Genomic DNA, 23220 nt, shown 5'->3' with positions numbered 1-23220 from the left:
CGGTACCAGGTGGTTGCAAGGCCTAAGATGAACATGGCCGTTCTTTCAGGTCCAGCTGAACCCGTCCTACTTGTACCATATTTTCCCCCATGTGGGGTAGAAGCAACGAGTGGTCCAGCTGAGTTTGTTCAGAAAGCCCTTCGAACGCTTTCCCACGGTTCAGAGCCACGCTTTCAGACGTGAGCCACCCCAGCCCCCACAGCCCCGGCACCAGTGCTGGGCGTTGCAGTTTAGGTGCTTCCATATCTAACTGGACACTGGAACAACCAGTGTGGCTGGATCTGCAAATGAGAAATGCACTCACAGCAGGGCTTTTGCAGTTTGGCCGAGTTCTCCAAACCCAGAAGTACATTTCTCCTTCACCCGGACTCAGTTTGCTTTGCCCGGCACATGGTGGGGGGGGGAGCAGATTTGATTATTTAATGGCATGTGCAGGCAAGCCACTAGCACAAAGAGGTAGGACTTGCTTTTGGTTTGTAATTTTCTTTGTTGAAAAACTAAACTGGAAAAAATCGCCTCTCCCTCCTGCTATAAAATCCTTTAAGGTTGCCCTGGCAGATCCCCGAAGTCTGGGTTCTAAATGAGCTTTGACTGACTCCATCTGAACTCTTGCCTTCAAAGGCCTGGCCCAGTTTATCTCTGGCCTACTCCCTGTGGCTGGGCCACAAACACAGGTTAATGAGACCGCCACAGGCTGGCCTAAGAGAGCTGAATCCCTGAGCATAGGCAGTAGAGGCGCATGTGCTAAGATCCCCAGGTTCAGTCCCTTACAGCACACAACCCAAGATGAGGCACAGGTGATCCTTCAACACTTGTGCTCATGGCACTGATGGACTTGAACCAGTTGTGGGCTGCAACAGCAGGATGTTCGAGGCAATAAATGCCTACTGCCGGCACAGCCGTCGTGTCCCAATCCCCCCCGATCTCTGTGCCTTCTGCCAGGCAGCTCCTACTTCTTGAATCCATCCCTCACCCTAGCTGCCAGGCCTCCACCCTGTCCTCCTTTGAGTCTGTGGTGAGGTGGCTGCCCCACACTAGCCTGGAAAGGGTTAATAAAGCCCTAGGGAGGCTGTGTTAGAACTAGCCAATCCGGGCTAAGGAGGCCCTATATAGGCAGCCAGCAGAGAGCAGAGAAGACAGTCACCACCAGGAGCTCAGGGAGGGAAGGAAGGCTGGCCAAGGTTGGGCAGCAGTGTCTGGCTCTGGAGAAGGAGCAGCTGAGAGCCGTGAGGTAAAGATCAGACTGTGAACTGCACCTGCCACTGGAGGAAGTGGCTAGACTGGGACTTCAAAATCCCCTGGAAGAATTTAGGGGCGAGCACAGGTTGCACCATCAAGAATCCCTACGACAGCTGGCACTACTTGGCCACCCTAGGTGGCAGGCCCAGCAGATGGGCTGGATAGGCCATGGAGAGGGCTTCACCAACCTCATCCCTATCTGTTTACATGGCCTTTGTCATAGGGCCTGAGCGTCTCATTACTGGATTTCACTCTCGCAACACCCCTGTGAGTTAGGGAAGTGTTCGCCTCAGTCTACAGGGAGGAAAACTGAGGCACAGGGTAGCCAAAGTAGCTTGCGCATAGATACACAGAGAGTCCATGCCAGAGGTGGGACATAAGCCCAGGTCTCCTGAGTACTTAGCCTCTGCTCTATCCACTAGACCATCCTTGCTTCACTATTTTGGAAGTCATCTCTTTTCATCAGGCTTGCAAATAATACTTCCGCTTTTCTGCCAACAGACGGCTCAGTTTCTAGAGACCCAGGAATCGCATTCATCAAACTGAAAGTGAAAAATAATCAGCAGATGGTCACTGAACGGCACGTCATGCTATCTTAATCTCTTTTCCTTTCTGTTATGGTCATGGGTTCCTTTAACACAATTATGGTTCATTTTGAGTGAAAGCAAACAGGACGTACATGATAATAACAAAGTTATTTGTAACACAGGCACACGCTAATCTGGGATGCGCCCCAACCTCTGCTAAGGAGGTACTGTTGTCCCCACTTGAGAGAGGGGATAACTGAGGCGGAGAATTCAGATAACAAAAGGCGTCAATGTGATATTGCTGGGAATCAAACACAGATGTCTGGGTTCCAGGCCAGTGCTCAGATATTGTCTGTCGCCCAGGCTGCTATCTTGATTCCCAGAATCTCAGTTTTCATTTTAAAAACCGAGTCAACCTGTAATGCTCATGGCTATACAGAAAACCTTCATAATGTGAACCGAGCATAAAACGATGCAGAGACACCTGCCTGAGTTTGCAGAGAGCCTGGAACAATGGCCCTGAGAGGAGTGAAATGCCCTCCTCACCTTGGTGAGGTGTTCGTTCAGATGCCTAATGATGATCATTTAAATGTTAACGTTCTTAACTCTTTAGCTGTTGGCAACTGCTTCTGGGCGCAGTGTATCCTAATAGATGGCAACTGGTCCTCTTGGAGGGCAGCGGTATCTGGGGCCACAGCCTCCTGGGGGGTGCCTACTTAGGGGCCTTGTATTGCCCTGAGGGCCTCTGCAGTTGGCTTTGTCTGCCTCACCAAGGAGGGTCTATTCCTGATTCTTTCCCATGTCTTGTGTCTGGACAATTCTGCGTCCCCTCCCACTCAGCTGGCTATCGCTCTGGTCCTAATATCAACGGCCTTGACGCATGCAGTTTCATGATCCTTTTTTCCTGCTGCTACCCTTGAGAAATGGCATGACTCCTGGCTTACTGCCTGGGACCCACCACTGGCGCCATTTCTGTTTTCTCCTTGTCTGCCTAAATAACAGCCAGTACCAATGAGCTAAACCCCCGTTCCCTGCAGTGGGCACTTCACATGGGTGACGCAGAGGAAAGGGGAGACATTCATTCCAGCTCCAAGAGCTCCTGCCACAAACTCCTTCCCTTCTTTCACACCTGGACCCCACGGGAGCCCACAGTCAAGTTGGGTGTATGCTCACGTGTCATCCCTCCCAGATACACGCAGGCTTCTTTAATCCCCAGGAGAGTGTCCTCACTTCCTGTGTTTGTTTCCTCATTGGTAAATGAGGGCCACGATACACATTTCCCTCCCTCACAGGGGGTCCCATCCCACAACCTCAGGCCGGGTTGCCTCCTTGGTAGAATCCAGGTGCCCTCCCCGCCTGCCCACCCGCCCCAGTTCTCCACTCCCAGCCTCCAGAACCTTCGACAGGCAACGTGCTCTCCTCCCATGCTCCACCATTTCCACCCTATCCATGTGGGTGTCAAAAATCCTTTGACCAAGTCCCTCACGGGAGGCCATTCATGATCCTGAGGTGAGAGTTAGAACTAAGAAATCGGAAACTGGCTAAGAAAGAGAAAACAGGGAGTAAGACTAAATGATCAGTTTCCAGCATTGGAGGAGGTTGCTGGTGGGCTGAGGAGCTGAACTTTTAGAAGCGCCTTTTATAATCTAGATTGTAAGCAGGCAGGGGACTGTCTTTTGAATAAGATTTCATACTGTGCTTGCAAAATGAGGCCCAGACCCCTAACCGGAGTTCTTTGATGCTCCAATAATAACAATTAATAATAAATTACAGCTGGTCAGAAAATGGTACATATTTTCTGCAAAAAGATTAGAAAGAAATTAAAAAAAAAAGTTTAGAGGTTTTTGGGGATTTTTTGGTGGTTTTTTTTTTTTTTTTTTTTTTCCCCCAAATATTTTCATGGGAATCTTCTAATTTTTCAACCAGAAAAACCCCCCAAAACAAAACCCTTTTTTTTTTTTTTTAAACTAGGTCTCCCACCAACTCATTTGGATTTAGGGTCTTTGCTGAAAACCAGAACACTTCAAACAAAACAAAAATTGTCGGTGAAAGTTTTCACTTGAGGGGAGGGGGGAAGGGCCATTGTTCTTAGCTGCAAAACATTTTGATGGAAATTTTTTGACCAGCTCCAATGAAAATCTTGTGCCCATTGCAAATAGACCTTATAAAACAACCGTGGCTCCTATTCCCGGCTTATATCCATTAGTTCACTCATTTTTCCCCCTCACAGATTCCAAGGCAAGAAGTGATCATCTAGTCTGACCTCCTGTGTATCGCAGACCACATAATAATTCCTCGACCAAATGTTTTTGAATAACCTCCAATCTTGATTTAAAAATGGTCTGCGACGAAGAATCCTCCGCAACCTTTGGTAAGCTGTTCCAATGGTTAATTACTCTCACTGTTAAAAAATGTATTTATTTTGGGAGGGAGGTGGTGCAGGCTGATAGAGAGGGGCCTGCGTTTGACAAAAAGTCTCTGCTTTCTCCACTGTAATGCTCCAAGCTGTATCTCTCTGGCAGAGGAGTGCACCGACAGGCTGTGGTTATTGTGTTGCTTTTTAAATACACAGCTAGTTACCGCAGTGCTTTTTAAATTTTAATGCATACCTATAAAGTCTTTTATTGCTTTCTCTAGCAACAGACATTGTCTGACAAAGCAGAGCTGCAAGAAATAAAGACAACTTTTAAAATGTGTGCGAGACGCTTGGTTGAGACGTGTGACAGGACTGCTGGCTGCCTTTGGATAATCTCCCATTTTTATACGGCCCTTTAATTTTTCATTCTTTTCAGTGCATGAGTCTTCCATACTATAAACTGCAGTGATGGAGGGGATCTATTCCATTTCTGATATGACAGGGTCCTCAATATATCCTGTCCAGTGGGTGTTAATGCATATTATTCAGGCTATTCTTATTTTATTACTGCTTTTTTGAAGGTGGATCCCAAAGCACTTCAGTTAGGAACCATTTCCCCCATCGCTACAGCTTGGTCTGCGGTAGACTGCAGCAGCTGGTTGGCAGCACACCAGTGCTATACAACAGTCCCGGCCAGAAAGTGAAGAAGAAGATCATATCCCATTGACCCTACAAGGGGGATTTATGCAGAGAATAGAAGTACAGTAGCTGGAATTCAGCAAGGACAGCCAAGCTAAATAAAGTTACAGGATCTTCAGTTTCCATAGGTGATCAAGGCATTGGTTTTACATCTCAGCCTGGTCCCTTCTGACCTTATCTATGAATCTACCACTCTCCTAGGATGTTGATTCATTATTGACTTCCAGGGAGGACTGTGAGTCTCTCCTAAATCAGCAACAGATCCCGCATTTTCCTTGGAGGTCTCCAATCCAGGTTCCAACCAGACCCAGCCCTGTTGAGTTGGCGAGAGCTAACGTGATCACAGGCAATTCAGATAGGTTTAAAACACGATGAATTGCCAAGAAATAGAGAGTTCAGATGATCTCCTCAGGGAGATGAGAAGTGAAGAAGGCTTGTTCAATTACCCAATCCAGTTCCTTGCCTCCATAAGAGTGAGCTTCCCAGTATGATTTTCCCAGCACCTTGTCTATCTCTTGAAATTGATGCTTTTCATGTCAGCGGGGTTCATGACAGCTTTAAGGGCTCCCTGCAGACATATAATAGCAATATGGAGTGAAAGGCAGATCAGAAAAGGTTTGAAGATTTAAGATAAACCCTCCAAAATCCAAATATTCCATCCTCTGGACCATCCCCACCGCAGCCTTTGAAGTGAGTAAGCCCAGGAATCCAGTCGTGTGGAACACTTTTGACCATACCTGTTATTTGGAATTCCAAAGGCCAAGGGCCAGATCTCAGAATTTACCCATGTGTAAAAGGATTGGGGCCTTCCGTAGGGCACCCTCCTCCTACTGGTCCAGGCGTTGCTCTTGCTGTAGCATCTCATGCCCCGGATTGATTCTGTCTGCACTCTCTCCAGGAAGCCAGAGAGGCCGTTTCCAGCAGGATTAGTCCGTTTTATTTTAAACCTGCTTAACAAACACAATCAAAACCTTGCGGACTCTTCCCTCAATAGTCTGTGCGGGCTGAGTAGTCCTTTCCCCACGTCTGTCCCTCCCGCCTGCAACCCAAATTTCCTGGCTTTTACCTCCGAGCACAGCAATCAGGGACTCCACACAGCCTCCCTGATGTCCTTTTGCTTTCGGGTGCATTTCTTCTCTGCAGGAGCTCCAGTAGCAGTCCACGGGGCGCCCAGCCCCTCAGCTTTCTGGAGCATTTTGCAGTCCCCTCTCTCATTTCCAGCTGCCCTCTTTTATGAGGGTCAGCTCATTAAGTTCCAGCTCTTTCTCAGCTGCAGGGGGAAGGGCTAAGCAGCCAGCCAGCAGCCTCTGGCCCTAGAGATGTCCTTTATACCTTCACACCATGCCGTGCTGCCAACAGCTGGGCTCAGCAGAGGCTCCGGAACCAGAACCCAGTGGACATGAGAGAGAAGATGCACCTGGTATGATGTTCTCTGTGGTCCACTCAGCACGGGGACTCCCTCCTACCCTCTCCCAAAGAGCCTCCGTTGATTGACCTCAGGTCACACTGCAATGCCCATTTGGTTTCCCTGACTGTGAGGGAGTTTGAAGGCATGGGCTGGAGTGTTTTTTTTTGGAGGGGGATCAGTTTTGGGGAGAGACACCATAAAAGGGGGCCTGATGTTCAGAAAATGGTCCAACCCCATCCTCTGACAATCGGCCCCTTTTATGGGTGTCTCAAGTTGGGCCCCCAATATCATTAGCTGCTTTTGAAAATCTTGGCCTTGAGTAATATCCCTTAGGGAGCAGGGATAAAGGTTGCCTTTCAAAAGGGATGGTTTCGCTGCACCGAGATGGGAGAGGGGAATAAAGCACACCAAAGGCTTTCCCCAATCTCCCCAGCCTCCTGGCTTCAAGTCAAGCAATGGGATCCGCTAACTGTGGATTACATGGGATAGATACTTGAGAAATGAGATTGGGCAGATTAATCTCAGCCTCTTTAGTGTCTTTTTTCCCCCAGCTAATGTTGTTCTCGTGAAACTTATAAGTTAGCTCAGTGGTTGAACCAAAAAAATTGAAAAAAAATTGTTTTGGATCAAACCACATTTTTTTGGTTTTGTTTTTCTCAATTAAATGAAATACCCTCCCCCCAAAAAATTCATTTCAGATCAGACAATGTTTTCTTCAATCTCAGTGTATTTTTCGGGGGGGGTCATTTAGTTTTGTTTCACTGGGGGGGAGGGCTAAATACCATTCAATGCGTGTTTTTTAAATACCATTTAATGAGTTTTTTAAATTTTTAATTAAATTTAGATAAACTTGGAAACAAAACATCTTTCTGAAACAAAAAGTCAAAACATTCCCTCTTGACATTTCTGAAAAGTTTCATATCCCCGCCCCCCCCTTTTTTTTTTGCCAAAACGATGCCAAATTCAGCTTGAATTTGCAAATCATTTTGGTCAGCCTGAATCTGCATTTTTTTTTCAGCAAAAACTGATATGCATAAAAACTGTTACCCAGATCCAGCGATCATCATAACGCACGCTAACAAGGCAGCTAACTGACGTCAGTAAGGGTGCTACCTGCATCAAGCACGGTCTTAGCTGAACAATTCCTTTCTCTGCTTTTCAGCTGAACTCCCTCACTAGTGGCTTTTTTGTTCTCCCTCATAAGACCAGAAATGAAGCAGAAGACGTGTCAGTCACAGGTTCTTATGACAACTGCCCACTCTCCCGTCTTTCTAGAAGTTTCTGCCAATGGCAGAGCTAGGAGCCTCAGTGTTTTTATATATAGCAGTGAGTGCATCTAAAATAAAATATTCCTTTAAAAAAAAGCCTAATTTTAGCTGCTCCGAAAATCTGAAGATTTGGAAGAAAGATCTCAAGCTAATTATTTTGCAGATCTTGAGTCACTCGTGTGGGAGCATGTAAAGACACATAAAGTGACATACACAGCGACACATGAAGGTAGCAATGCTAATAATAGCTTACACGGAGAGAGCTCCTTTCAGGATCCCACAGGGCTTTAAAAAGTATCAAGCAGATGAACAGTACGCATCACTGCATCCACCTCGGGGGCAGAACGCAGCCAGGGCCCGATCCAAGGGTCAGTGAGGTCAAGCGCCAGGCCTCTTCTGATGTCCGTGAGCTGTGGGGCAGGCCCCAGCTTTTTAGCAGGGCCCAGAAAGACTGTACAGCAAGCCAGAGGCTGGACTCTGCGAGCACTTTGTAACTTTTCTTAGCTGAGTTAGCTCCAGTGACATCAAAGGGACTAACTCTCATACTTAAAATTAAGCGTCTGCTTAACTTTACGGGGCTCAGTGACTCGAAAGATCCATCTCTGTGTTGTTAGCTACCGAAAGCATGCCCCAGCTGGTGGACTGGCCGTGTGCATGAATGTCAATGTCAGAGCTCTGAGGCTGCATTTGAGCTAATGACCTATCGGTAGTCCCCTCGGCATCCAATCCCCCACCCTCACTGATGTTTAGAAACAACTGAGCCGAATTCTGACCTCCATTTACCCCATGGCAAAAATGATGTAACTATTGAATTCAATTGAGTTATTTCTGATGTACACCAGATTATAGGAGCTCAGATGCAGGCCCGCTGATTTTTTAACCACATGGCTTTTACTCATTTGATTTTCCTGTTTATGTTGAGCTACTTTCCTAAAGGGAAGTTACTTCTCATTGGTTTAGAAAAGGAAAATCTGCTGTCCTGATCTGATGTATCAAAAGCAGAAGCCTCCTGCTAGGTACTTCTGCTATTTTGGCTATCCTGACTAAACTGTACTGGAGGAGCTGGCTTAACAAATTAAAATTATCCAGCTGTGCCATTCTCCCATAAAGTTGAAAAAAAATGTTGCTTGGCTTCTGATTTATCAGGTGTGCAGTAAATAAAATTACTGTATCATATCTCAACATTTCTGTGAGCCCTATTGCTCCTGCTACAATTAAAATTAAATGATACCAGTAAAATCAGCAGGTTAGATTATATGCCTATTTTTAGGAGTGAAATAAAAGTGCATTAAACTTGTTGATACACAGGATAAAATCAACACTGAAGAGAAGCATTTTTTGCAGCACAAATGACTGATTAAACTAACAAGGCAAAACCACAGTGGGGGAAGCTGATCAGCTCTTTCTAACTCTTGGAGGCCACTGAGATTTCTGAAATTGGATCTCTGTGTTCCGTCTGCACAAGTATCGCTGCATTTCGGAACTTGGTTACAACTTGGCTGTGCCCTAACTGGCTAACTGATAGAGCTTCAACAATCATTGTAAATGGAGAATCGTCATTCAATGGGGATATTTTTAAAACTTGGTTCAAAAATAGATGATTAGTTGAAAGGGCTGGTGTCAGGATAAAAATCATATATTTAAAAAAATGTCCTGGCCTGTTAGCATCAGGGGAGCAGTGACTCTGAAAAAGATTTGGGAGTTGAAGTGGAAAATCAGCTGAAGATGAGCTTCTGGTATGATGCTGTGGCCAAAAGAGCTAATGCAACCCTGGGAGGCATAAACAGGAGAATCTGAAGTAGGAGTAGAGAGGTTGTTTTAACTCTGTATTTGGTACTGGTGCAGCCACTGCTGAAATACTGTGTCCAGTTCTCATTCCACAATTCAAGAAGGATGTTGACAAATGGGAGAGGATTCAGAGAAGAGCCATGAGAATGATTAAAGGATTAGAGAACATGTCTTACAGAGATAGACTCAAGAAGCTCAATCTATTTAGATTAACAAAGAGAGGGTTAAGGGGTGACTTGATTACAGTCTATAAATATCTACATGGGGAACAAATACTGAATAATGGACTGTTCAGTCTACCAGAGAAAGATTTAACACGATCGAATGGCTGGAAGTTGAAGCTACAGAAACCGACTGGAAATAAGGCATACATTTATAACAGTGAGGGTAATTAACCACTGGAACCATTTACTAAGGGTGGTGGTGGGTTCTCCATCACTGACCATTTTTAAATCAAGAACGGATGTTTTGTCTAAAAGATCTGCTCTAGGAATGATTTTAGGGAAGGTTTATGGCCTGTGTTACAGAGGAGGTCAGACTAAATGAGCAGAATGGTCCCTTCTGGCTTTGAAGGGTACCTCAGGGATATGTAGTTGGCCCAATGCTCTTCATTATCTCGTTCAGTGATCCAGAAGAAAACATAAAACAAAAAAAGTCTGCAGCTGGCTCAAAAACCAGGAGAGTGGTATAAATGGGCGGGACAGGCCAGTTCTACAAAGTGATCTGGATCACATAGAAAGCTATCTCACTGGAACAGCATATACCTATATGCAAGGGCAGACAATTAGGAACAAAGAACGTAAGTGATGTTTGCAGGATGGGGGGACTTTAAAAGCAGTGACTAAGAAAGGCACTCGGGGGTCATGGTGGGCAACCAATTCCACTTGACCTGCCAGTGCAAAATAGTGGCTGAGAGAGCAAATGTGTTTCTCGGATGAATAAATACGGGAAGGTTGAGTAGAAAAAGAGAGGCCTTATTACCACCATGCATGGCATTAATGAGACAGTCACGGGAATACTGTGTCCAGTTCTGGTATCCACACTTTTTTCAAAGGACGTTGATTAATTGGAGAAGATTCAGAAAAGAGCCAACAGACTGATTCGAGGCCTGGAACCCCTGCCTTACAGTGAGAGATTAAAGAAGCTGAAGCTACTTAGTTCATTCAAGAGAAGATTAAGGGCACACCTACACTGCAAAAAAACAAAAAGACCCGTGGCAGTAAGTCTCGGCGCCTGGGTCAAATGCCTCGGCCTTGTAGGGCTCATGCTAGGGGGCTAAAATTAGCAGCTTAGACATTTGGGCTGAGCGTGGGGCGAAGGGAGAGGGGCTATTAGCCCCGTAGCCCAAGTTAGTTGACCTGGGCTCTGAGAATCCCTGCCATGTGGGGAAGGGAGATTGCGGTCTGGATTTACCCTAAAAGGTGATTAGATCACAGTCTTCAAGTACCTCCACGGAGAGAAGAGTTCTGGTAGTTGAGGGCTATTTAATTTAGCAGACAAAAGCGGAAGATAATTTTAAAAAAAAAAACTACTCCAGTGTGTCCACAGGCAAGAAATCTGCTAACCACACACAGGAGGAAAGCCGCAAAGAAGATGTGCCTTACCAATATGCTGCATCGCTGCCAGGGGTTCGGTTCTTCCTGGCTCTTTGGCCACAAACTGCGTAACCCATATTGGCACAGTTTAGCTCTCTGTCACCCTCTAGTGGCGAGTCCACTACAGAGGTTTATAAGTCTACTACTGCTCTCGGCCAGCAAACCTAGTTTTCTGCCCCAGCCAATAATATTTTATGCTTTTAGATTCCAGGGCTTTTGGTTCATTTCCTACTGACCTCCCCTCCAGGGACACTGTGTTAGAAGAAGAAAAATTGTGACATGGGGCCTGATTCTATTTTACATAGAACTGCAGTTTCAGCATTTTTTTCTTGCTCTGTGAGCTAAGGTGACCTGTGACTAGGACTTGAATAAAAATCCTCGCTGCCTACGTACTCCAGTAGGCAGCATGCATGGGTCACACAAAATTTGCTGCAAACAGAGATGCTGCCTGAATGAAATGGAGAAATACAAACAATCTCTCTGTACTGTATGATAACGACTTTAAAAAGTAACGGCCTAAGAGAGCCAGAAAACTCTGCCATGAATGCAGCACTTGTACACTGAGCCTATTTACTTAACAGGTGTCCCTTGCGCTGAGATGCCAGGCCCTGCCTGCCAAGTTTGCAGAGAGAAGGAGACAGTTTGAATAAATAGAGGGGGAAAGACAATTCTGAAGGCATTTTCTTTGTCATCTAAACAACTTTTATTGTAACAAGAATACAGAAAGTACAGTACTACTTCACTGAATGACTACAGATAGGAGAAGCTGCGTACATATGTTCTCCTAGTACATGGGAATAATTGAGGTTAACCCCCAAATTTAGGGCTTTTCATTATTTTGTTTAAATAAAATCTAGCAAGAGCCAAGAGCTGGAGTTAAAGATTCCCCTGCACTCTTGGAAACCTAAAGCCAAGAACATCATGCTCCTGTGCCTATAGGAATCACCTAGGTTTTCTTAATGTACAATCAGTGAGTCCGGCCAACACACCTGTCTAAGAATCAGATAGCGAAACTAACTATACACAGAAAGTGAAATTGACCAGCCCCCATGTCACTGCCCATGAAAAATGTGAGATGCCTTTCCCGGAGAAGAATGATGCTCAGAACACTGACAATCCTTATATTCAACAAACCCTAATGAATAACAACAAAAGGAATAATAACTTTCTTAACATAAGAAAAACAAAAATCTTACTGTGACACAATGGCCCCGTGGCAAAGGGTCCCGTTCTTTGCTAATGGCTCTTGTCTCAGACCTGATAAACTCACTACATCAAATACATTGCTTATAGGGTATTTGTCCACAAATGGTGACATGTAAGGTTTCTACTGAAAGCTCACAACTTACTGATGTTCATAATCATGGTGTGATGTGTGTATGGGTAATATTTAAGGAATAATATCACTATGTTGAAGTTTATGCCCTTATGATCTTAAGGTTAAAAGGAGTCAGCTGGGTGATGGCCAATCCATGCAGAAGGGAGATGCCATCCCTCCCTGGGCAGCCAGCGAGGTTAATGCAAGTTGTCCACCATTGCCCCAACTCAGAACAGTCAATGGAAAACCATCAAAGACAATTGCAAATAATCAAAACCATTTGGAGGTAAAAAAGGAGCATTGTAATAGACGGGATTGCCCAGCCATGAATAAAGACACGATACTGTTTCAGCAGAACACAAAATGGGGAGATACACTCTGTATCCATTCACTGAGGAAGCATCTTGTTGACTGGGAATGTTTTTCATGAATGACTGGATCCTGGCTCCTGTGAAGCCAGCCAGCTCTGCAATGGGCTGAAGTTTGGGAAGAAAGCCTACTGTGTTAGGTAGGAAAGGTAACTATTAATAATGTAGACCCAGGTTTGCATTTTATTATTTTGTTTTGTATTGCAACCATTTGTTTCCATCACTCTCTGTTGTTTCTAGTGGAATCTCTGTTCTTTCTTAAGTAAACCTACTTTTGGTTGATCTCAAGTGCTGTGTGTTATACAGGAGCAGTGGTTTAAGGTAAAATGGGTAAACTGAGGCACACTGCTTCTTTGGCGGCAGAGGAGCTGGGATTTCTGTAATTATTCCATATCAGGAGCTGGATATCACAGGGGAACATTCCAAGGGACTTGGGTGCACCCCTGGTTAACCTGCAAAATGAAGTCAGGGCTGCAATAACACAGAGGAGAGTTCTTGAGGGGGTGAACTTGAGGGGGTGAACTTGAGACCGTTGCTCCTTGTTCGGTCATCTGCCACCACCGAGAACAGCCTAGCCCCATCCTCCCTGGAACCCCCTTTCAGGTAGTTAAAGGCCGCTATCAAATCCCCCCTCACTCTTCTCTTTTGCAGACTAAACAAGCCCAGTTCCCTCAGCCTATCCTCATAAGTCCTGTGCTCCAGCCCCCTAATCGTTTTTGTTGCCCTCCACTGGACTCTCTCCAACTTGTCCACATCCTTTTTGTAGTGGGGGGCCCAAAACTGGACACAATATTGTAAATGCGACCTCACCAATGCCGAATAGAGGGGAATAATCACTTCCCGTGACCTGCTGGCAATGCCCCTCCTAATGCAGCCCAATATGCCATTAGCCTTCTTGACAACCAGGGCACACTGCTGACTCATATCCAGCTTTTTATCCACCGTTACCCCCAGGTCCTTTTCTGCAGAACTGCTGCCTAGCTCGTCGGTCCCCAGTCTATAGCTGTGCATGGGATTCTTGCTTCCTAAGTGGAGGACTCTGCACTTATCTTTGTTGAACCTCATTAGATTTCTTTTGGCCCAATCCTCCAGTTTGATTAGGTCACTCTGTATCCTATCCCTACCCTCCAGGGTATCTACCACTCCCCCCAGCTTAGTGTCATCCGCAAACTTGCTGAGGGTGCAATCTACCCCATCCTTCAGATCATTAATGAAATGTTGAACAAAACCGGCCCCAGGACCGACTCCTGGGGCACTCCGCTTGTGACCGGTTGCCAGCTAGACATGGAGCCATTGATCACTACTCGTTGAGCCCTATGCTCTAGCCAGTTCTCTATCCATTTTATAGTCCATTCATCCAACCCATACTTCTTTAACTTGCTGATAAGAATACTGTGAGAGACCGTATCAAAAGCTTTGCTAAAGTCAAGGTATATCACGTCCACCGCCTTCCCTACATCCACAGAGCCAGTCACCTCATCATAGAAAGCAATCAGGTTGGTCAGGCATGACTTTCCCTTAGTGAATCCGTGTTGACTGTTCCTGATCACCTTCCTCTCCTCCAAGTGCCTTAAAATGGATTCCTTAAGGACCTGCTCCATGATTTTTCCAGGGATTGAGGTGAGGCTGACCGGTCTGTAGTTCCCTGGATCCTCTTTCCTCCCTTTCTTGAAGAACTATCTCATCCACACAAGAGGAACCCTGTGAGCAGGTGGAGTCCCACTGTGGTGCCAGAAGTCCCGGGTTCAATTCCCACTGATTACAATTACAGCTGTGGCCAGCATTCATTAGTCACGCAGCCAGGGCAGACACCACGGGAAACTTAATCTCTGCATTGACCCAAGGATGCAGAGGAGTCAGCTTGGATCTCCAGGTTCAGGAGCTGTGGGGGGCCAGTTCGGGTCCTGGCGCAAGCTGAAGTGGCCCTGGGTAGCATTCCTTGCTGTGATAGCCTCTCTGGGTATGTCTACACTGTGATAAAAGACCCGCGGCCGGCCCAGGTCAGCTGACATGGGCTTTCAGGGCTATAAAATCACAATGTAGACGTTCAGGCTGGGGCAGGAGCCCAGGGTCTGAGACCCCCAAGAAGGGAGGGTTTCAGAACCTGGGCTCCATCCCAAGCAGGAATAGCTACACTGCTATTTTTAGACCTGTAATGTGAGCCCAAGTCAGCTGACCCGGGCGCCGAGATTTGGTGCCGTGGGTTGTTTTATGGCAGTGTAGACATATGCTGTGGGTCTTGAGGTCGTGGGGAACAGGCAAAGTGCTGCCCCAGCAGAGATGGTGGAGTTCATGCTGGGCTGGAGGATTTCACTGCAAGACAGATGGGGTGGGTGGAGCAGCTGGGCTGGTGCCATGTGGCTGCATTGTGGGGCCAAATTCCAGTTCTTCTCAACTACTCTGCTCATGGAGCTAATCCCCAAGCCAACCACCATGACCCACATGGCTGGACACCCTGCAACACTGCTCCCTGGCCTACACCTGCCCATGCCACGGCAGCAGAACCGGCTTTGCTCCACAACAGCTATTTGCGTCCACTCGCTGAGTCTTTGGCAGCTCATGAACGGCTTGGCCAACTCAACCTGAAACACTGGACTCCCGGCGGAGATGTTGTGTGCCCTGGCTCTTGCCAGAGGTGATTAAAAATGAAAGAGGGACGTAAGCCCCCACAACGGAGATTGGTAACAAACATGGTGACAAGGCCGGAACTTGTCTTTATACGGGCAACCCACAGGAGCCATGAGGATCTTGTCCACTCTGAGAAGAAGTTTCTTTAGCAATGTGCTTCATAGGCCCGCCTGGCAGCCAGTGTGAGACGAGTTTGGTGGTCTCCATCCAATTTCTAGTGCAATCTTCGGAGAGAAGCCAAGGACTGAGAAGATCCCGGGGACTGGGCCTGGGGTCAGAGTTGGAGCACACTGTCAGGAGAACTGGGGCAAAGATTGTATAATGACTGTTATTAATGGGGATTAAACTCTGGACCTCCAGCGCTAAACAGGTGAGCTGCTGTAGCTTGAGATAAATGACTAAGACACAGAGCAGGTTTGTAAAGTCAATGGGTCAGGCGTAGAGTGAAATAGTGCGAACCAGCACAGAGCACGCTACGGAACAACGGTGGAAGGGGAATCTTGGGACAAGGAAAACAAGCTAACCCACTGCTAGTATTGAAAAGTACCACTGGCTGGTTAATGCCCAAGATTTCCCTGCTTCTGGTACATTTCAAGGCACTCACTTTACCTACTGATGGAGGGATGATGTCACGGTGCGATTTTAATTTTGAACCTACGGTTGCAATGGCAAGGCATGTCAAACTTGAGGCCCCCTTTTCTTCTCCTTAAGGAGGTAAGCCATTCCACATGAAACCAGTGAGAGGTAGGACTTGTCTAAACAAGAATGTTGCACTGGTGTACCTTGACTCAGCTTTGAAACCACATTTTGGCCAACTCATGATATTTGATGTCTTAGTTAAAGCCCCCGCTCCTGGAGATGAGCAAAACCACGTGACCATCAGCTTCCATTTAAAACCAAAGCCAAAGTCTAGCTCTCATAGTTGCAAAGAAAAGCTTGAAAACGTGACCCAAGTGCATCCTGAAGACTCCAAAACCAGAAGACAAATACAAAGAACCCAGAGCTTACTAAGTTTTGTAAAACCTCATGATTCTTAAGCCAATCTTGTGATTTTCAGGGAAGGAACTGGCTCATGAGTGCTGAATATTTGGGGGTTGGCAATACAGAAGTTAATATAACTAACTTGCGAGAGGCTTTGTGGACAGTGATTTGATTTAACAGTGCTTTATTTGGGTTTGCTTAAATTGATTAGCATCAGGTTTAAGCAACACCAAAATAAGCAAGCCTGAATCATTTTGAGGGTCTAGCTGTAAGCACAGCTGCCTTCCCAGAAGTTAACCCAGGCTGGATTCCTGGCCAGTGCAGTAACGTCTGGGAAGGTTATTATTAATTAATTAATTATTGTTATAGGAGATGGTTGCTTATAATAACAGGGTCCTGGCTTTGATGACCCAGGAGGTCCCTTCCAGTCCAGTTCTTATGATATCGAAATGAATGTCCAATGCCCTCCTGCTCCAGTTTAAATTCACACCTTAATTTATCGCGGTGTGACGTTTCCCTATAGCCACGTCCATCCTAACATCTAATGTGGGCAGGAGGGAAATCGGACCCCTGAAGGTAGTTACTGCAGGCCTGATTCAACTCTGATTGAAGTCCAGGGGACTCTGTCTATTGATTTCACCGTGAGATAGAGCAGGTATTGCCTCCCTCGTGGTTATGAGAGACAGGGGAAAGAAGCGGTTGTTTTGAAGGGCTGACGGAAAGGCAAGCAAGTCTGCCAGAACTGAGGTCCTCTCCAGACACTGGAGAATGCTGGAAGAATCACCCAGCAAAAATGTGTCCTACTCTGGCTGAGCTGGGCCACGTGCACCAGGAACGCTGGAGTTTCCAGCCGAATTCCACGAGGGAAAAGAAAAAGCGTTTCCTCCGCTCGGCCCAGTGTTAGTCACAGCCTCTCGGGTGAGAAAGCGGCTGTTAGATAACAGTGTGTCACCTCTAAGTGGGCTCTGGGAAGTTAGGAATTAAGTGGGGGAAAGTGGAGCGAAAGGAACACAATGCTGACTCAGCACCGGTTTGGCCACGATCTGCTGACTAATACCCAAACCGGCCACGTCGATTCTTCTTTTAATTTTCACTTTCTATTAATGAATCTAACACCAGTCAGCTAATTCTCTCTGTCTCCCACACAGGCACAGCCCCTAGCAACCGCAGCAGAAGCTTCCCTCGTACCGGTGAGAAGCCTCGATCGTGGCTTCGACCTCTTGGAGGGAGGGGGGGGCCTGTTCTGTCTCCACACCCAGCTCAGTCCAGCGCTAGCTGCTGGGACTGCCAACCGGGAGGCTAATTAGTGCCAATCATGGGGGCGTTTGTTCTGATCTACCCCTATCCACTGAGGATTAGATGTGCTTCCTGTCACAGTTTCAGGGTTACCTGCACCTTTGGACTCCTTCCTGCCCCGGGTCTTCCTCGAGGGCACCTCATTTTGATGGCCGGCTTCCAGCCATCACCTCTCTCAAGGGGAGACCCACATCTGTCTCTCTCCCTCCAGACCAGGCTTGCAGTCCCGGCTTTGTGCCTCCCTGTGATTTCCCCAGCAGGTCTAACTGGGATCCAGCACTGCTCCAGAAGCTACAATACTGTATGCCAGTTACCAGCCAGCCTTCACAAAGCAAAATACATTTATAGCGTAAAAGCATTGCAGGGAAAACACATCAAAACAATCATCATTCCCACACACATGCTGAAAGTTTACTAGAGGTTATCCAGCAGTCTTATGGGATCCTAGTAAGCCGAAGTCTTTCTAACCCTTCAGTAAGGTTGGGAGACCCCTCGCACAGAAGGTCCTCTCCCTTTGTCGAACCGAAAGGAAGATGCTGTGTCAGTTTAAACTCAGCCTTTTCATACCGAAAGCCTTTTCCATGTCCGTTGGGCTCTGAAAACCCAGTTTGAGTCAATATATGCAAGGCTCCCCACGGGTGGTATCTCTCTGGAGGTGTTTACGAACGGAGAGACAAGGAGAGTGAGGTAATATGCTTTATTGGATCAACTTCTATTGGTGAAAGAGCCACGCTTTCGAGCTTACACAGGGCTCGCCTTCAAGTCCATGAAAGGTATGGGGGTGTCACAGCGAAGCACAAGGTGGAACCGTTCGTTTAGCATAAGGAGTTAACACATTGCAAGAGCCCATTCACGGTGAAGCGGGCAGTTAACACCTCTGAAGTCCTAGAACAAAGCAATGACTCCTAAGCCGTGGCCCGGGGGCCAAAAGTGGCCCATGCAGGCTTTCAAAGTAGCCCGCGGCTCCCCTCCCGCTGGCTGCAGAAGGAGCATGCAGGCTTTCAAGGAAAGTAGCTGCTGGCAGCCCCTTCAGCTGTGCTCCCCCACTCCCGCTGGCTGCAGAAGGGAGCCACTGCCTAGGGACCCAAGTGGAGCGCACAGGGCTACAGGATGCCTGCGGTTTCCCTGGTGCAGCCAGGGGGACGGGAGCTCAGCAAGGAGGCAGCCTCCTCATTGAACTTCTGTCTGGCTGCAGTGGGGAGGAAAGGGGGTAGCTGCTGGCAGAGACTGGTGGCCCTTCAGGGTTGTTAAAGTGATATCTGTGACCCTCAAGCCGAAAAGGTTGGGAACCACTAGGTTAGTGGCTACAAATTGTTGTTGAGCCTGTGATGGAGTGGACTAGACCCAGAGGCCCCCTGCTGGAGGCCTCAGGGTCCTGCCACTTCTGTCCCAGGGAAGGAGCAGTAGAAAAGTCCTCCAAGCAGCCTAGAGTGGCTGCAGGGGATGTAACCAATCAGAGAGGCTGCAGGGAGCAGCCAATCAGGGCCCAGGAGGGCCATATAAAAAGGAGCTGCAAGGCACAGCCACCACTTTGCTGAAGAGTGTGCCTGGGCATCCTGGCTGGTTAAAGGGAACTACAGCACCATGGTCAGCTCAGGGCTGTCAGGGAGTGGGAGAACAAGGAAGCACTCTGGGCTGACTGCTGGGCTTGAGCACAGAAGAGCCCTGAGATAGGGGAGAAGTGTTTGGTGAAGGCTTGGGCTGTGGAGAAGTGGCCCAGGGAACTGAAAGCAATTTAGTTAAAGAGACATGGTGCTGTGTGGCTGCAATTCTTAGCGTCTCTGGGCTGGGACCTGGAGTAGTGGGATGGCCCTGATCTCCTCCCCTTCCCACCATAGGCCACTGGGGAAGTGGCCTACAATTGGAAGGTGAGAATCCCCAGAAGGGAATCTGAACTACTTAATTGCCCAGCTGGAGAATTGAGGTCAGAAGGGTCCAGAGAGGGCAAAACTATTGCCACCAGGGAGGAAGCCCAAGAGGTATGGGCCTACACCAGGGCTGGGACTGTTTAAAAACTGCAGACACACCCAGCCACAAGGGGCACTCACAAGCAGTGAGTGCCAGGCTGTTAGAGCCATAACTCCAGTGTCTTTCATGAGTTGATTTTTAGTGTCTAGCAAAGTTATGAATTTAAGCTCCCAAGCTCATGTTTTGAAGGTGTTGTGCTCCTTAATCACACTCCTCCCTCTACACACACACTGTTTTTTGGTTCCTGGAGAAAGTGGTAACCCTGCCTGCTGGAGTATCATACAATCGCTAGCCCACAGATACAGAAACGATTCATAAACTTGGTACAATATGGTCTCCAAAAATATTGCACGGGGCTGCACAGTTCCCACTGCAACACAATCTGGCCACTGCCCTATATATTTGGGAGTAAGCATGTATATCCTTGGTTGCACATGTTAATAAGCCACGGTCTCTATAAATCTGTGTGTTCCTAGGCCAAACACAGGGGTATTGTAAATCAGAGTATGTTGATCAGTATACAGGTGTCTGTGGCAACCTATTGCAGGTTTCACAGCCTTTGCAATCAGCGGGTGTGCCAAATGAATAGCTCTCCCACAAACTCCCGGATCCGTAGCCCCACACTGATGCTGCAATGCTACACTTTAAGCAGCAAGAAGCTTCCATGTCACAGCTGCTCCCAACATCGCAATCTGGGAGAAAGGGGAAAGGACCAGAACATCCCGACCCTCCAGCAGTCCCAAGTGGCTGCAACAGGACCCTTAAATCACACTGGGGACGCGACCAGCTCCATAGCCAGTCCCAGGATTTGGAGCTGCACTGAGCATATTTTGACCGCCGCTGAGGATCTAGTCCCACGAGCCAAATTCACACCTGGCATAAGCCGAAGCAATTTCACTGGCTTTGCACACTGCTTACCCCAGGTCTGCATTTGACCTTTAGCTTCCATCTTGGAGCAGACAGGGTTAGAAATGTATCACGTTCCTCTCTCTGGAATAAAGCCATCAGTCCTGGATCAGCCAGTGTCTGTTCTGTCTTAGTCTGAGATCTATACACTTGGAGCAGCTTGTACTAGGACATACATTTTCCCTGTAAACACTAACACACAAAGCACAAGGAGGCCGATTGCCTTTGAATTTCCTGACTTTTGTGTATTGAAAAACTCAGCCCTGACATTGCATTACCATAATTTAATGAGCTCCTTCATTCCCAGTGACTAGGCCTGAGCTCTGAATTATTTAAGTGGAATGATACAGGTGGAATGATATAGGTATGGGGGAAAAGGCTGCATGGTGGGTCAGAGACGCTAATCAGGAACAAAAATGTGATCTAGCTGCAGCAAGAAGCTTCAACTGACGGCCTCAGGCCAAAGCACAAATATATTAAGCCTCCTTCCTTATGAAGACACTACAAGTATGCAACACAATGGGATGTTTTTCTAGAAGGTCTGCTCTAGGAATTATTTTGGGGGAGTTCTACGGCTGGAGTCAGTTGGGGCCAGACTAGATGATCACAATGGTCCCTGCTGGCCTTGGAATCTGACTCTCATATTGGGAGCAGATTAGAATCCAGCAGGAGGATTCTGACACTGACGTGCTAAAGACTTGCTTGAGTCGATAATATAGAGAAGCACGGCTTAATGGGTAGCACAGGGGTCCCCTCATTAGCAGATCGGAGTTCTATGTGTCACAAAGGGATTTAGAATCATAGAATCATAGGACTGGAAGGGATCGCAAGAGATGCTCTCATCCAGTCCCTTGCACTTACAGCAGAACCGAGCATTAACTAGAGCATCCCTGAGAGGTGTTGGTCTAACCTGCTCTTAAGTGTCCAATGATGGAGATTCCATGACCTAGGCAATTTATTCCAGTGCTTAACTACCCTGACAATTAGCAAGTTTTTCCTAATGTCCAACCTAAACCGCCCTTGCTACAATTTAAGTCCATTGTTTTTTGTCCTATCCTCAGAGGTTAAGGAGAGCAATTTTACTCCCTCCTTCTTGTAACAACCTTTTATATACTTGAAAACTATTATCATATCTCCTCGCAGTCCCCTCTTCTCCAGACTAAACAAACCCAATTGTTTTCAATCTTCCCTCACAGGTCATGTTTTCTAGCCCTTTAATCATTTTTGTTGCTCTTCTCTGGACTTTCTCTAATTTGTACACATTTCCTGAAATGTGGCACCCAGATCTGGACACAGTACTCTAGTTGAGGCCTAATCAGCATGGAGTAGCGCGGAAGAATTACTTCTCTTGTCTTGCTTATAACAATCCTACAAATCCATCCCAGAATGATGTTTGCTTTTTTTTTTTTTGCAGCAGTGTTACACCATTGACTCATATTTAGTTTGTGATCCACGATCACCTCCAGATTCCTTCCTACAATACTCTTTCCTAGGGAGACATTTCCCATTGGTATCTGTGCAATTGGTTGTTCTCTCCTAAGTGGAGCACTTTGCATTTGTCCTTGTTGAATTTCATCCTATTTTCTTCATACCATTTCTCCAGTTTGTCCAGATCATTTTGAATTTTAATCCTATCCTCTAAAGCACTTGCAACCCCTACGAGGTTGGTATCATCTGCAAACTTACGTGTACTCTCTGTGCCATTATCTAAATCGTTGATGAAGATATTGAACAGAACCAGACCCAGAATTGATCCCTGAGTGACCCCATTTGATATGCCCTTCCAGCTTGACTGTGAACCACTGATAACTACGCTCTGGGAATGGTTTTCCTACCAGTTATGCACCCACCTTATAGTAGCTCCATCTAGGTTGTATTTCTCTCATTTGTTTATGAAAAGGTCATGTGAAAAAGTATGAAAAGCATTACTAAACTCAAGATATATCATATCTATGGCTTCCCCCCATCCACAAGGCTGTTACCCTGCCAAACAAAATTATCAGGTTGGTTTCACCCAATTTGTTCTTGAGCAATCCAGGCAGACTGTTACTCATCACATTATAATCATCTAGTTGTTTGCAAATTGATTGCTTAATTATGTACTCCAGTATCTTTCTGGGTACTGAAGTTAAGCTGACTGGTCTGTAATTCTACCGGGTTGTCTTTATTTCCTTTTTTATAGATTGGCACTATATCCTTTTCCAGTCCTCTACAATCTCTCCTGTCCTCCATGATTTTTCAGAGATAATCGCCAATGGCTCAGATATCTCCTGAGTCAGCTCCTTTAGTATTTTAGGATGTATTTCATCAGACCCTGGTGACTTAGAGACATCTAACTTGTTTAAGTAACTTTTAAATTGTTCTTTCCCTGTTTTAGCCTCATAGCCTACCTCATTTTCATTGGCATTCATTACTAAGACATCCAATTGCTACTAACCTTTTCGGTGAAAACTGAAACAAAAAAGTAATCTAGCATTTCTGCCATTTCCACATTTTCTATGGTTTTTTCCCCCTCATTGAGAATGGGCCTATCCTGTCTTTGGTCTTCCTTTTGCTTTGAATGTATTTATAGAATGTTTTCCTATTATCCTTTGTCTCTAGCTAGTTTAATCTTGTTTTGTGCCTTGGCCTTCCTAATTTTGTCCCTCCTTCTGTTATTTGTTGACATTTATCCTTTGTAATTTGGTGTCGTTTCCACTTTTTATAGGACTCCTTTTTGAGTTTCAGATCACTGAAGATCTCCTGGTTAAGTCAGAGGAAATATGGCAACAGACCACTATCTTTCCTACTCAGTGGGATAGTTTGCTCTTGTGTCCTTGATAATGTCTCTTTGAAAAACTGCCAATTATCTTGAATTGTTTTCTCCCCTTAGATT

General features: G+C 46.5%; 1 long non-coding RNA gene across 2 annotated transcripts; it reads left to right on the top strand.

Moving 5' to 3' along the window:
• Positions 1-1153: 1153 nt before the first annotated feature.
• Positions 1154-12448, top strand: LOC137141116 (uncharacterized). 2 transcript variants are annotated; one of them, XR_010916542.1, is made up of 4 exons: positions 1154-1231; positions 3997-4137; positions 6092-6241; positions 12320-12448. It is a non-coding gene; the product is annotated as an uncharacterized lncRNA (long non-coding RNA). The 2 variants fall into 2 exon arrangements; XR_010916541.1 differs by lacking the exon at positions 12320-12448 and adding an exon at positions 7248-7552.
• Positions 12449-23220: the final 10772 nt, after the last annotated feature.

Source organism: Emydura macquarii, unplaced genomic scaffold, assembly GCF_026122565.2.
Source record: "Emydura macquarii macquarii isolate MOO-44397 ecotype Brisbane River unplaced genomic scaffold, CSIRO-AGI_Emac_v2 contig_366, whole genome shotgun sequence".
In the NCBI taxonomy this organism is placed as follows: domain Eukaryota; kingdom Metazoa; phylum Chordata; order Testudines; family Chelidae; genus Emydura; species Emydura macquarii.
This window is presented reverse-complemented; position numbering and strand designations above follow the sequence as displayed.